The sequence below is a fragment of the Mus musculus genome, chromosome 13, assembly GCF_000001635.26.
Source record: "Mus musculus strain C57BL/6J chromosome 13, GRCm38.p6 C57BL/6J".
NCBI classification, from domain to species: Eukaryota; Metazoa; Chordata; class Mammalia; order Rodentia; family Muridae; genus Mus; species Mus musculus.
In genome coordinates, this window is record NC_000079.6 from 90,150,739 (window position 1) to 90,164,104 (window position 13,366).

General features: G+C 37.5%; 1 long non-coding RNA gene across 1 annotated transcript; it reads right to left on the minus strand.

Moving 5' to 3' along the window:
• Positions 1–10,007: 10,007 nt before the first annotated feature.
• Positions 10,008–12,239, minus strand: Gm41013. Its single transcript, XR_873715.2, has 3 exons — positions 11,887–12,239; positions 11,572–11,788; positions 10,008–10,300 (listed from the first exon to the last, which is right to left on the minus strand). It is a non-coding gene; the product is annotated as a predicted gene, 41013 (long non-coding RNA).
• Between the last annotated feature and the right edge of the window lie 1,127 nt (positions 12,240–13,366).

Below are 13,366 nucleotides of genomic sequence, written 5' to 3' on the forward strand. Positions count from 1 at the left end.
ATCAAATCCAATCACCCAATTCTGGAAAGGTTCAACGCATAAAGAAGTGATAAAACTGGGGCTTATGCGTAATGAGGGTATAAGAATATAGCATAGGGATAAAAACTGTCTCAGTAAAAGACTAGAAAAGACAAGATAACACGGAGAGAACGAACATCCAATCTGGTTTACATTATTTTAGTTTTACTCATGGAAGGCTGAGGAGGGAGTAGAGGATTGAAAAGAAACAAGAGTCTTCAAAGCAAAATCAGATGCACATTGTCAGCGAGCACCACAGATTCCTCATCTACTTGGGAGCTTCTTTATGGTCAGGAATGAATTTCCTTTTGAAATCTAGAGAATTTTATAACTGACCCATCTCACACTGCTGATCCTATAAGTTCAAGCTCAAGTTCTCATATGAATTCCAACTATTCAAAAATGTAATGTACACTTAATAGATGTTAGGGCTCAACCATAGTTAAAAGCTTGTGTTTTAATAAGACTTGTCCTTAGTTAGAAATGGAATCACTGAATACACTTCTAGAATTTCATGTCTGATTATGAATGTTTGAGCTTTTTACCAAGTTTTGCACAGTTCATTTCCAAGGATCCTATAGAGGAGATAGGCACCATCCAGAAACAGTTTAAGTAAAATGAGAAAACATGAATTCTCTGGGACAGAGAAGCATGTCCCAGCCCTTCATAGCTTAGGATGGAAAGCATATGAAGACTGGGACAGCCTCACCTGGGAGCTTGGCCCTCACTGCCTTCCAGCTCTCCTCCCTCAGAAGGTTTGTTATCCTTGATACTGAGTTTATTGTAGGGTGTCCCACCTGCCTATACACAAATAAGGAGCTTGAAGAAATAGGTGGGCCAAAGCTGTTGACCAATCCTTGCTTCCCCCAAAATTTACAGCAGATGCAATCCCTTACATTTCTATGTATGTAAGGAAAAGGAGAACTTGAGTTTCTAGGCCTTACAATATTGAATTTTTCCAGGTAGCATCAAATTCTGGCCATAAAATAATAAAACAAATAAGCCAAAAGAATAAAATGTATTATGAAAACAATTTCTGTTTTTTGCAGATTATCATGTCTGCTACCTGGTAAAGCTTTTACTACAGTCTATTATTCTGAGTGTTTTTTAGCTAGTTTAAAAAAAAAAGTGACTATGTGTGTACTTCTACTATACTGATTAAATACCTTAAAAAACTAACATGTCTTCCACTGAGATTTTTCTCTTTTTTTCACAAGAAAAGATACAAACTATGTGGAAAAGGGCAATACTAACAGGTTCCCTCTGAGGTGGAGAATTAGTGCAATGTTGTGATTCATGGTTTAGCAGCATCAGCTGGAATGTCATCTGCAACATGATTCAGTGTGTATTCATCACATGAACTTAAAACATGTCTGAATTCCATGTCTTTTATAGTTCTACAAAAACTTTCTTAAGACTGAAAATGGTGGTGATTTTTTAAAGCACCCCCTTTAACAGGAAAGCAAAATGTACAAATGAGAGGAATGTTGTTTGTTATAAAATAAATTTGAAAATTGAGCAACCAAATGAATTTACTGTTAAAAGTCTGAATTTCATACTGAATGCCTGCATCCGCTTTCTTACTCATTTTCACAGCCCAGTACAAAGGAATACAATAACTCCACTCCACCCCCTGCACCAAGCTATGCTAATTGTAGAAACTGAAGACATTTTATCTCCATAAGGAAAGAGAAAAATATTCCATATATATTTTCAAAATCTAAGATGTGAGTCTCAGAAAATTAGAGAACAAAATTTTAGATCTCTTTCCCAAATGGTTTGCTTTGTTTAAACCATTTGGTTAAAGATGAAAATGAAATTTTAAAAAAGGAAAAAAAGCGGGGAGGGGAGAGAAAGGCCACCTTTCAAAGAAAGGTGAAGTCATCGATTTTTCTTGAAGTGTTCCACAAGAAAGAAGCAAGATCTGGTGCTATGTGCACCCCAGGGCTAGCAGCTGGAGGGCAAAAACCACCTTTTATCCATGACTGACAAATAATACATAATGAGGAGGGAGAAGCAATTCAGGGTTTCAACATTTCTCTCTCTCTCTCTCTCTCTCTCTCTCTCTCTCTCTCTCTCTCTCTCTCTCTCTCTCTGTCCTCTTTCAGGGCAGAGCATGGTGCTGCTGTTCCCACTTGTCAACCTTTGAGGTGCTGCCAGGAAAAGGGACTAGGGTGACAATTGTTCTCTCCTCCTGCAGTCCCCCCAAGCTCTAGTAAATATATGCGGCTTTTTTTTTTTCCAAATAGCATCCAGCTGCAAGCAATCCACCACTTCTCCTTGGAATGACATGCTGGGGGTGGGGCTCTGGAAATGTACTGCACAGTTATAATAAGCCCCGTAGAGTAAAGCTGAGATCTAAGATCCGGAGAGTGGCGTATGCAACTGGAGAATTGCATCAGTTGGTGGCTGATACACAGTCAGTTGGGAAAAGAGAGTTAAAAGGAGTCATAGAAAGAGATGAAATCCGAGCTCTGTTCACAAGTGAATTTTCAAAAATTGTGCCATACTGTGTATATTAAAAATAATTTTTACATTCCATGAAAGTGAGATGTTTAATGTAAGTAATTTATAGTACAAGTGAGACAAGAAAAATGAACAACCAGAAAAATCTAGAGGTAGGTCTTGTTAACATCTTTAGGTCTTTTTATTGTTGTGGCTGCTGTTGTTTTTTTGTTTATCATAGCCCAAAAGTATTGAACCTCTCAGAGACTATTTCTACATATACATATAGTTCACATCGTTGTGCCCTGTGTGTTGTTCATCAGACTAAGTGGTGCTAAGTGGTGCTATAATTGGAGATGAAGGAATTGTAGCAGGTGATAGTGCAGATTGTTTTTAAATTATTGCACACAACATATGTGCTCAATTCCTAACCCTATATTTCGCTGGATTTTTTTTTTTTTTTAGTTAGACAAGTCACTCTTTAAAAATCTTAATTCCTTCCCTAATTTCTTTCTCAGCCTGCCATTCTTATCTCCTTCTACTAAGGTCAAGTCTAAGTGGATCAAGGAATTCCACATAAAACCAGAGACACTGAAACTTATAGATGAGAAAGTGGGGAAAAGCCTCGAAGATATGGGCACAGGGGAAAAATTCCTGACTAGAACAGCAATGGCTGTAAGATTGAGAATCAACAAATGGGACCTCATAAAATTGCAAAGCTTCTGTAAGGCAAAAGACACTGTCAATAAGACAAAAAGGCCTCCAACAGATTGGGAAAGGATCTTTACCAATCCTAAACTGATAGGGGACTAATATCTAATATATATAAAGAACTCAAGAAGGTGGACTCCAGAAAATCAAATAACCCCATTAAAAAATGGGGTTCAGAGCTAAAAAAAGAATTCTCCCCTAAGGAATACTGAATGGCTGGGAAGCACCTGAAAAAATGTTCAACATCCTTGATCATCAGGGAAGTGCAAATCAAAACAACCCTGAGATTCCACCTCACACCAGTCACAATGGCTAAGATCAAAAATTCAGGTGACAGCAGACGCTGGCAAGGATGTGGAGAAAGAGGAAAACTCCTCCATTGTTGGTGGGATTGCAAGCTTGTACAACCACTCTGGAAATCAGTATGGTGGTTCCTCAGAAAATTGGACATAGTATTACGGTAAGATCTCATGATACCTCTCCTGGGCATATATCCAGAAGATGTTCCAACTAGTAATAAGGACACATGCTTCACTATGTTCATAGCAGCCCTATTTATAATAGCCAGAAGCTGAAAAGAACCCAGATGTCCCTCAACAGAGGAATGGATACAGAAAATGTGGTACATTTACACAATGGAGTACTACTCAGCTATAAAAACAATGAATTTATGAAATTCCTAGGCAAATGGATGGACCTGGAGGATATCATCCTGAGTGAGGTAACCCACCCACAAAAGAACTCACATGATATGTACTCACTGATAAGTGGATATTAGCCCAGAAACTTAGAATACCCAAGATACACTTTGCAAAACACATGAAACTCAAGAAGAACGAAGACCAAAGTGTGGACACTTTGCCTCTTCTTAGAATTGGGAACAAAACACCCATGGAAGGAGTTACAGAGACAAAATTTGGAGCTGAGATGAAAGGATGGACCATCTAGAGACTGCCACACGTGGGGATCCATCCCATAATCAGCCTCCAAATGCAGACACCATTGTATCAGCCAGCAAGATTTTGCTGAAAGGACCCTGATATAGCTGTCTCTTGTGAGGCTATGCCAGTGCCTGGCAAGCACAGAAGTGGATGCTAACAATCAGCTATTGAATGGAACACAGGGCTCTCAATGGAGGAGCCAGAGAAAGTACCCAAGGAGCTAAAGGGGTCTGCAACCCTATAGGTGGAACAACAACATGAACTAACCAGTACCCCCAGAGCTCGTGTCCCTAGCTACATATGTAGCATAAGTATACATATGTAGCAAACCTAGTCGGCCATCATTGGGAAGAGAGGCCCCTTGGTCTTGCAAGCTTTATATGCCCCAGTACAGGGGAACACCAGGGCCAGAAAGTGGGAGTGGGTGAGTAGGGGAGTGGGGTTGGGGAGGGTATGGGGAACCTTCGGGACAGCATTTGAAATGTAAATGAAGAAAATACCTAATAAAAAATTGGAAAAAAAATCTTAATTCCATATCTATAAACTACTAGAATATTAGGCTGTAATGAGATCAAGTGATATATTATGATATACCCGACACAGTTGAGTGTTTAATACATGTTACTATGCTGTTCAGGATTTTGTAATTTTCCTCTAAACACAACTTTCTTCATTTGGACTTTCGTCTACCTTAGTGGTTTATGCAATGATTTTATCATTTATTATTTATTAGTTTTGAATATAACCTCAGCAACATGACATATATGACACTCTTCAAGTGAAAAGGTCACGCATTATTAATGTTTTCTGAGCCCCATTGCCTGTTCTATAAGCACTAAAATAATCAATTATCATAAACTCTTAAACAATTTTCATCCTTAAATTGGTTTTAAAAAATATTTAATTGTTTCGGTGGGTCACCTATTTGTAAGCATTTTTAGAATAAAACTATAAATCAAAACAAAGCAAAAAAAATCTAAAAAATAGTTTCCTATTTTGATAAATTCATGAATATTCCAGACTCCATTTCTAAAAAAAAAATAAACCCCATATTTTCATCTTCCCTTCATTAGTGCTCTGAAAATCCCACCTTTTATCACATTTCAACAATTACAGTAATCATTAGCAATAGTATATAAATCTTCTTGGAAGTAATCTCATTTCCAAGGAAATCGTGTTTGTCTGCTCACTTGTCTGTAAATTATGGCCAGGCCATTGGTTGAAATCAATCTGTGGATTACACTAGTTTCTAGTACTACAAGCATCTTAATGCTGCAGACTACTGCAAGCCTAATTCCTGATCAGTTCTCCATGGAATTGGACTTGCTGGAGTCTGTAGCATTAAGATTCCTACATTTCCAAAAGAAACCTAACTTTTTCTTTTCAATGCTAGCTTGTATGCTATCTTCTGATGCATGTTTTGTATTATACACACAGGTTCATAAACACAGTTAGAGAAATGTGTTCTGATACTCAGATATATCCCAGCCATTCAATTTAATTTCCAGTCTCATCCATGTCCTGTGATGTGGTCTGTTGATGCAGTACAGGAATTTCATATCTCAAGCCAGTTTTTTTTTTTACTCTTTAAAACAATTGTACTCTTCTTCCAAAGGTTTATGAGAGAATGGCTATTTGATTTTAAGGATCTTATTAACTTAGTTAATACCCCTTAAAAGGGATCTTTTATATATGGGAGGAAATAAAGAATACTGATGGTTGACTATGAAGTAGTTTGCATTTTCACTTTTTCCTTCCTATGGAATACCACTTCCATTTCTGTCTTTCTGCTATTCTCCTGTTGAGAATGATTTAGAAAACCTGTTCATGGGAGGACTCTATTTCTACCATCCCATGACCTCAAGTACACTCAGTGCAGCTGCACTCTCATTTATAAAAGAGCATTTGGGTGGTAGGTCCTAATGGATTTATTAACCTCTGAGGCTTTTTCTGGAGAGGGTCCTAAAACCTTCCTTTTCTTCTGGCTGAAACCATTTGAGACAGTGCGAGTGATATGCTTGAATTCCTCCTTATTCCCATTGTAAGAATTGGAATGGGGAAGGGCTAAGACAAGAAACATGGAACAAGTTGAGGAAATCCACCCTAAAGCTTCTCTTTTCTCATGTTTTTCAGCAATAGCCAATAATCTCCATCATATTTAAGTCATTTTAAGTTTTTTTTACTATTTGTAATTAAGAGCATCTAAAAATTTTCTGAATTTTCATCACAGATTTTAATGTCATTTGTGTGAAAGTTTGAGTGTCTTCGAATCCATTGGAATTAACATTGAGTTCCTGACCTCTACATTTGTTAGTAATGTATTTCAAATCTATATTTTGGGAATATTAACAAATAAATTCACAAGGAAATAAGAAAGTAAATACATGTTCATTGCTATTTTTAATTGTTTCATTAAAGAAAACCTTGGTTTAGTTGCTATATTCAAGAAAAGAAATTCAACCCATAAATGAAAAAGACCCCTCTAATCTCTAGAAGCTAATCTTCGATTTAACCAACTAATTTTTAAGACATAGTACTTATAAACTCATGTTCACTGTGATTTGAAAGCTCAGGTTTTCTACAATGTTGAGTAACATCTCTGTTAACCAATGCAAAATATTTCCTTAAAGCCGTGGTTTTCTATCCTATCTATAATTATCAAGATACATTATTTGTTGTGAAGAAAACCAATAGTGAAACTGAGTAAAGCTTTTCAATGTATGGAAAAAATAGTCACCAGAAGTAAGTAACACAGAGTCATATAGCTGCTAAAGACATATTTTTTTCCAACCCAAAGAGATGCTTCTTGCCCATCCAGATTTGAGGACCTTCATGATAGTTGGAAGAAGTCGAACATAAGAATTTGGAGGAAAGGAACCGTTGTGTATACATCACTGTTGTGTGTTATAAACACCGTACGAATTTTAGTCTTCCTGCCTTCAAGAAATGTTATATGCCTATTTTCAGTTGCTGGCTGGATTTCTTTGGAAAAAGAAATCAGTATAAAGTGACATAGTGTTAACAATGATTTATAAATCCCTTATCATGGCCAAGAATTCTACCTTTGGTTTGCACTTGCATTTGCATTTCTCAGCTCTTCATTTTGCAAATGAAAAAAAAAAAAACTGATCCTAAGAGAAGCTTGTTTATAGAAGCTCAGTAAGCTAGTGACTGAATAACAGGTAGGGAAGCAAGATCCGCTTGTCTCTAGAGCTCTTAACGATGGTGTCATGTCATCTGAATTATTGAGTGCTAAATTAGGTTATATTGGGCTGCAGCAAGGATGCAGAGTTCACGAACTTCTCACAGCTCTATATTAATATCTCTTGGCTGCTGATAATAACTGTAGCCTCAGAGTTAGAGAAATTGATAAAACACACCCCATGCAAGCCAAACAAACCTGGATTATCAACCCAACTACCTTTTGATAACAGTATGATCTTCCATACACTGATCTTTCTGAGCCCCTGTTCCCATATCAGCACAGAAAGAATGCAAACTGGACCGTCAGTATGATATGTTTGTCACTAAAGTACATACTACACAGTACACAGAGAAGAATTGTAATACCATTTCTCATTCCTTCCATACCTGGAAAGACTGGAAAGACAAGAGGTGTCCCTTCTGTTGTTAATCCTACACAGGGAGGCAAGGTTTGCTTTCCATTGACTGAAGAGAAAGCAAACGTGAAGGGAAATATTCCATGCCCTGTGCTCCCTTCTGGAGACTTGATAAGGTAGTATTTGAATTAGATTTTAGAACTGGACTCAGCAAAATAGGCTAAAGACTGCCAAGGTGAAGCTTTTAAAAACATCACATTACGGAGGATCTTATGAAGTCTCACCAACTAGCCGAGGAGCCGCTGGCAGGTCATAGTTGCTGAGAGAGGGTACGTTGTTTCTGTTCAGGGGTGTGGTCACTGGTAAGTGGCTCTCGCTCCAGTGAATAATCTCACATACATACTCATGCAAACTCTTCTCAAAATCAGGGTGTGGTGTGAAAATGGAAGGCTTGATGGGAGGAATGGGGTCAGAGGGAGTGGAGAGGGGTTAAGAGAGAGTGGTGGGAGGTGAATATGGTCAGAATCCATTCTGTACATGTATGAAATTATCAAAAATTAAAAGAAGTCTAGGAAAGACATTCCCCGGATATTAGTATTCTTTGTGTAGGGTTGAGGCCCCCTGGGCTTTTTCCCATGCGATTTGGCATGTCTACTGTCATTGTCCTTGTTCAGGTCATGTTTAGGGAGTCATGTTGAGACTTTATGTAGTTTGTGATAGTTCTAGGAGACACAATCTCACAGCCAAATCTCTGTTCCTGTTGCTTGTATAATTGTTCCTCTATCTCTTCTGCAATCTTCCTTGAACCTTTAATGCAGGTGTTCTATTGTAGATTATTTTTCCAGGTAAGAAAACACTTGATGGTTTTCCAATAGCAAATGGTCAGCTATAAAAACATACACACAGGTAACATTACAGAGACTGAACAGGTTATACTTAAGTATTTAAATCTCTCTCTCTCTCTCTCTCTCTCTCTCTCTCTCTCTCTTTCTCTCTCTCTTTCTCTGTGTGTGTGTGTGTAATAATTTTGTAAAAAGAAGCCATGATTTTAATTAGTTATTAAGTTATTTATTTACTTTACAGTCTGATGGCAGCTTCACCTCCCTCCTCTCCTCCAAGTCTCTCCCTCTCACTGCCATGCTCCTGCCTATCTACCCCTCCTCTTTTCTCCACAGAGAAAGGGAGGCCTCCCAAGGATATCAACCTACCTTGTCATATTAAATGACAGTAAGATAGGCTCATCTTCTTCTATTGAGACTAGAATAGGCAGCCCAGTTAGAGGAAAGGATCCAAAGACAGGCAGCAGAGTCAGAAACAGTCCCTGCTCCTGTCATTAGTAGTACCACATGAAGATTCAGCTGCACAGCTATTATATAATGCCTAAGGCCGAGGTCTATCTGGCTGAGGCCATGAATTTTAAAGGGTGCAAGGAAGAGTATAAAGGAGGGTTTCGGGAAAGAAAAGGAAAAAGAAAAATGGTATAATTATAGTCTCAAAAATAAAAGAAATAATTTTTTACAATCTATAAAAAGAACTGAAAGTGGCAGGGCAGGGGGAGGGTATAGGGGACTTTGGGATAGCATTTGAAATGTAAATGAAGAAAATATTTAATAAAAACATTAAAAAACTGAAAGTGGTCTACAGACCTAAAGATAATGTCTATAACTCTGAGACGTGCTATTTACTTATAAAAATTGGGATGACATAAAGATTAATTTTTTAAAAATGAATTTTCAGAGATAAAAGGTTAAAATGTCCATCAATTTTCTAAGAAGAGTAGATTTTAAAAAGTACTTTACCATACCACTTCAAATTATTAATTTTGATTATTAATGCAGACTGTGTTAGGAAATTTATTTTTTCTACAACTGAATGAACAGAGGGCCTATTTTGATAAATCTGAAAATTCCTGAAGTCAAACTATTATGGAGCTTGTGAATGAAATATGTAAGAGATTAAATCACATTTACAAATCAATTTTAAAAATCTATTAATAAAGATAACCCATCAAACTAATTTGTTCTATCTGATTTCTTACCACATTGATATTCTAAATGTAACACTAGTATTTAAAATCTGATGTTTGGCAATAGCTTTTTTTTCTAACATTTTGTGCAGTTATAATCTAAATTCTCAGTCATAATTACGTAGAGAAACTATTGTATTTTCAATAACTTGCAGAGAAAAATTTTTAAAAGATGTAAAAATTTTATTATGAGACCATAGAAAAAGATCTGCTTACAACACAAATGTTCGAAGTCCTAAAACTTCTGAGCCAGGTGAAAACTGGGTAAACTTGCTGTTTTTAGGATTTGATTTTATTAGCTGCTCAAAGTCAGTTATAATGTGTACTCAGTTGATATTACTATTACGGCAAAGACAAAATGCATCAAGGTATATAACAACTTGGACTTTTATAGCCCCCTCCCAAACGTGACTATGTTGTTATTACCTTCACAATATCAATCATTGTCTGAACTTTTTCAAGAACTCTGCCTTAGGATGAAACGTTGAGTAGGGCCATGCTGTGACACTGAGTAGGGCCATGCTGTGACACTGAGGTGGCTGAATCCAATTTGTCATCTGTCCTAGGCTTTTTATGCTGGAACCCATGTACCATAAGTTCTGTAAAAAACAATTTTGAAGTAAGTCTAAGAGCCATTAATTCTGCCTCACTATTGTTACATAGCCCTTAAAGTCTTTTGCATGTGAATGGCAATAATTGTTTTTAAAAAAAAAATCATATTACTTCCAGAGTTCTGTATATTTAAAAATGGTCTGTATGCTTCAAAAAGACCCATAACTCCTTTGTGGATTGAAATATTTCTTTAAAACAAAACAGAAGTTACATTAGCAAACCTTTTCCTTTTCACTGTTCTGCCAATTTAACCATGTGAACTGAAACACAGATAAAGAAATATATCTGGTTCCCATTTCTATACTCAACATCAGAAGTTGATTTTAAGATTTGTCCTGCCTCAACTTGTGTGAAACCATGTCAGCCCAAAGGAGAACATTATAGTAGACTAAAGGTTCAAATTTTGTATTTCATAATTAAGCCGTGATTATAGGAAACATCTCCAGTACATGGTCCATAGTGACCAAAGAGTCTCTCTCAATAACAGTCTATTACATATAATGCTCACATGTTATTCACCCTTTTAACCTAGATGGGAGATGGAGCCAGTGTTCATGCTAAGCTCTCCACATGCACAGCAGTGCAGAAAGGACTGAACAAAGAGTTTGAACCATAGAAACCTTCTAATGTCTGTAGCTTTGCCTTAAGCATTCCTTTTGGGTATAAAAGTGAGTTAAATATTAGAGCTGATAAGGAGAAAGCTCTACCAACTCATGTAATTGGAAAATATTTACCTTACAAATGATTTCCAGCTCATTTCCTAAAGTCCTTCTTCAGACTCTGTAGTTGAAAGGTAATACTAATAGTTGTAACTACAAGTAGGCCATTCATCAACCAAAAGGAATTACCAAATATTAAATGGGACAAGCCTGTAGTTTAAAACTGTCACTTGCTCCTTTCTGGTATACACATTCATTCTTTTATTAATATTTCAGGTAGTGATCCTGTTTAATCATAATATAAAAAGAGAGAGAATTCTGAAGAGCAGTGTGTCTAAACTAAAGAAGCAGCTAATAAAGTATTAATTAACAGTGTGTTGATTGCCTAATGTATACCTGGCTGTTGTATGGCAGACTTCTTCTATAGAGACACAATATATAAACATCTACTCATCCCACATACAGGTCCCACAATAGACCATAACACATATACCACTGAAGTCCAACCTGGTGAGCCAATGAATTCTGTCAGAAATATGGGGGAGGGGTTACTTATAGGAGCAGAATTACTCAAAGACAGTTTCAAAGCCCACACTAACATGGGTGACAGCTCACAAAGCTGGGAACTTGGAGCTCACTACACAGCCTGCAGGCCACTCAACAGGTTTTTTTCCAGGTGCTCAGTTGGTCTGAGCCTCTTTCAGGAATTTTATTCTTCATGGGAGTTCTAGTCTCCTCTGCTTTCAGGCTGCTTGGCTGATGTCTGTTTCTTCCATGTCGCTGAACTTGTCTGAGAATCTTGGCAGCTTGATGGGTCTGAGAGTGAATACATATATAATATATATTTATTTAGAAAGGAATCAAGCACGGGACAACTGGAATGTTGCATAATAAAACAGCACTAGACAACTTACATTGCTGTCCATTCATTGGCAATTCTTACTGGTCACCTGTAATACACTGGGATCTGGAGATAGAGTGATGAAAGGCAAGGAGTACAGGCCCAGACTCCCTGCTCTCTGTGACAATGCCTCACACAGGTGTTCCTCTTGAACATCATGAGTGCCAGTCACTTCTACCATCTAACTTTTATCCTAGCACTCATACTCCTCCCAAAAGCACTTTTGTCCCTTTGCTCCAAATGGCCTCAAATATCATCTTGTCACCCCTGTTTTTTCTTTGCTCCTTTCTCACAATCCTCTTGTGTGTTTTGCTATCTTGCCATTTATTTGGCTGTCCTTTCCTTATCTAATCACGGTACTCACATTTGTACTATACTTCCTTATTATCTTCACTACCACTTTTCAATCTCCTGTTTTCTCTTTCTTTCTCTCTCTCTTTCTTTCTTTCTTTCTTTCTTTCTTTCTTTCTTTCTTTCTTTCTTTCTTTCTTTCTTTCTCTCTCTCTCTCTCTCTCTCTCTCTCTCTCTCTCTCTCTTTCTTCCTTCCTTCCTTCCTTTCTTTTTTTGTTTTTTTTTTTCAAGACAAGGTTTCTCTGTATAGCCCTGGCTGTCCTGGAACTCACTTTGTAGACCAGGCTGGCCTCGAACTCAGAAATCCGCCTGCCTCTGCCTCCAGAGTGCTGGAATTAAAGGCGTGCACCACCACAGCTGGCTCAATCTCCTGTTTTCAATAGTCTTTGTTACATTGTTTTAATATTTTAAATTGGTTACTAGATTATTCTTCCAAAAGAAGAATATGAACCATATCCCTATCTTATTTAGGGTCATTTATAGGCTTCCTAGTCCCTCTTTAATAAAGCAGTCTTCTCAGCTTGTCATCTGTGCCTTTTGTGACTGTTCCGTATCACACTATCTAATGAATATACATTCCTTTTACGTACAAATTACAATAGAGCAGATCTATCCCCAGAAATACTACCCAGGGAGTATTTCTAGAATCTCTGCATCAGATTTTCCAACTTTGTTTTGCGTGACATATTTTTAGAAAAAAGACTTTTGGTGTGTAGAGTGAGTGTTGGCTGAAGATCGTTGCCATGCAGCAACAGTGGAATAGGAGTTGGATATCTCTGCTTATTTTTCGTTCTGAACTACAAGTGTCTAAAGAATAGAACTGACAAGACAGGATTCTTCTGGGATGGGGGAGAAAGGCTGGAAATGGTATGGAAAGTTAGACTACTGTTGAAAGTAATAGAAGGATGGGAAGACTGGCAGTCACCATACGTTAGTAATTTTGGATCTAATAACACTCATTTTTGCCAGCTGTAGTCAACACTTGCCTTCCCTCAACTTCTTGCCATTTGGTTTCCACTTGTCATTTCCCCAGTGCATAAAAAAACCCATCTAGAGAGCCTGCCCACTGTCCCTTCATAAGAACATCAATACTTGTGCCAATAGATGACTACCAAGAATGAGTCCTGCCCCCTAACCACCAG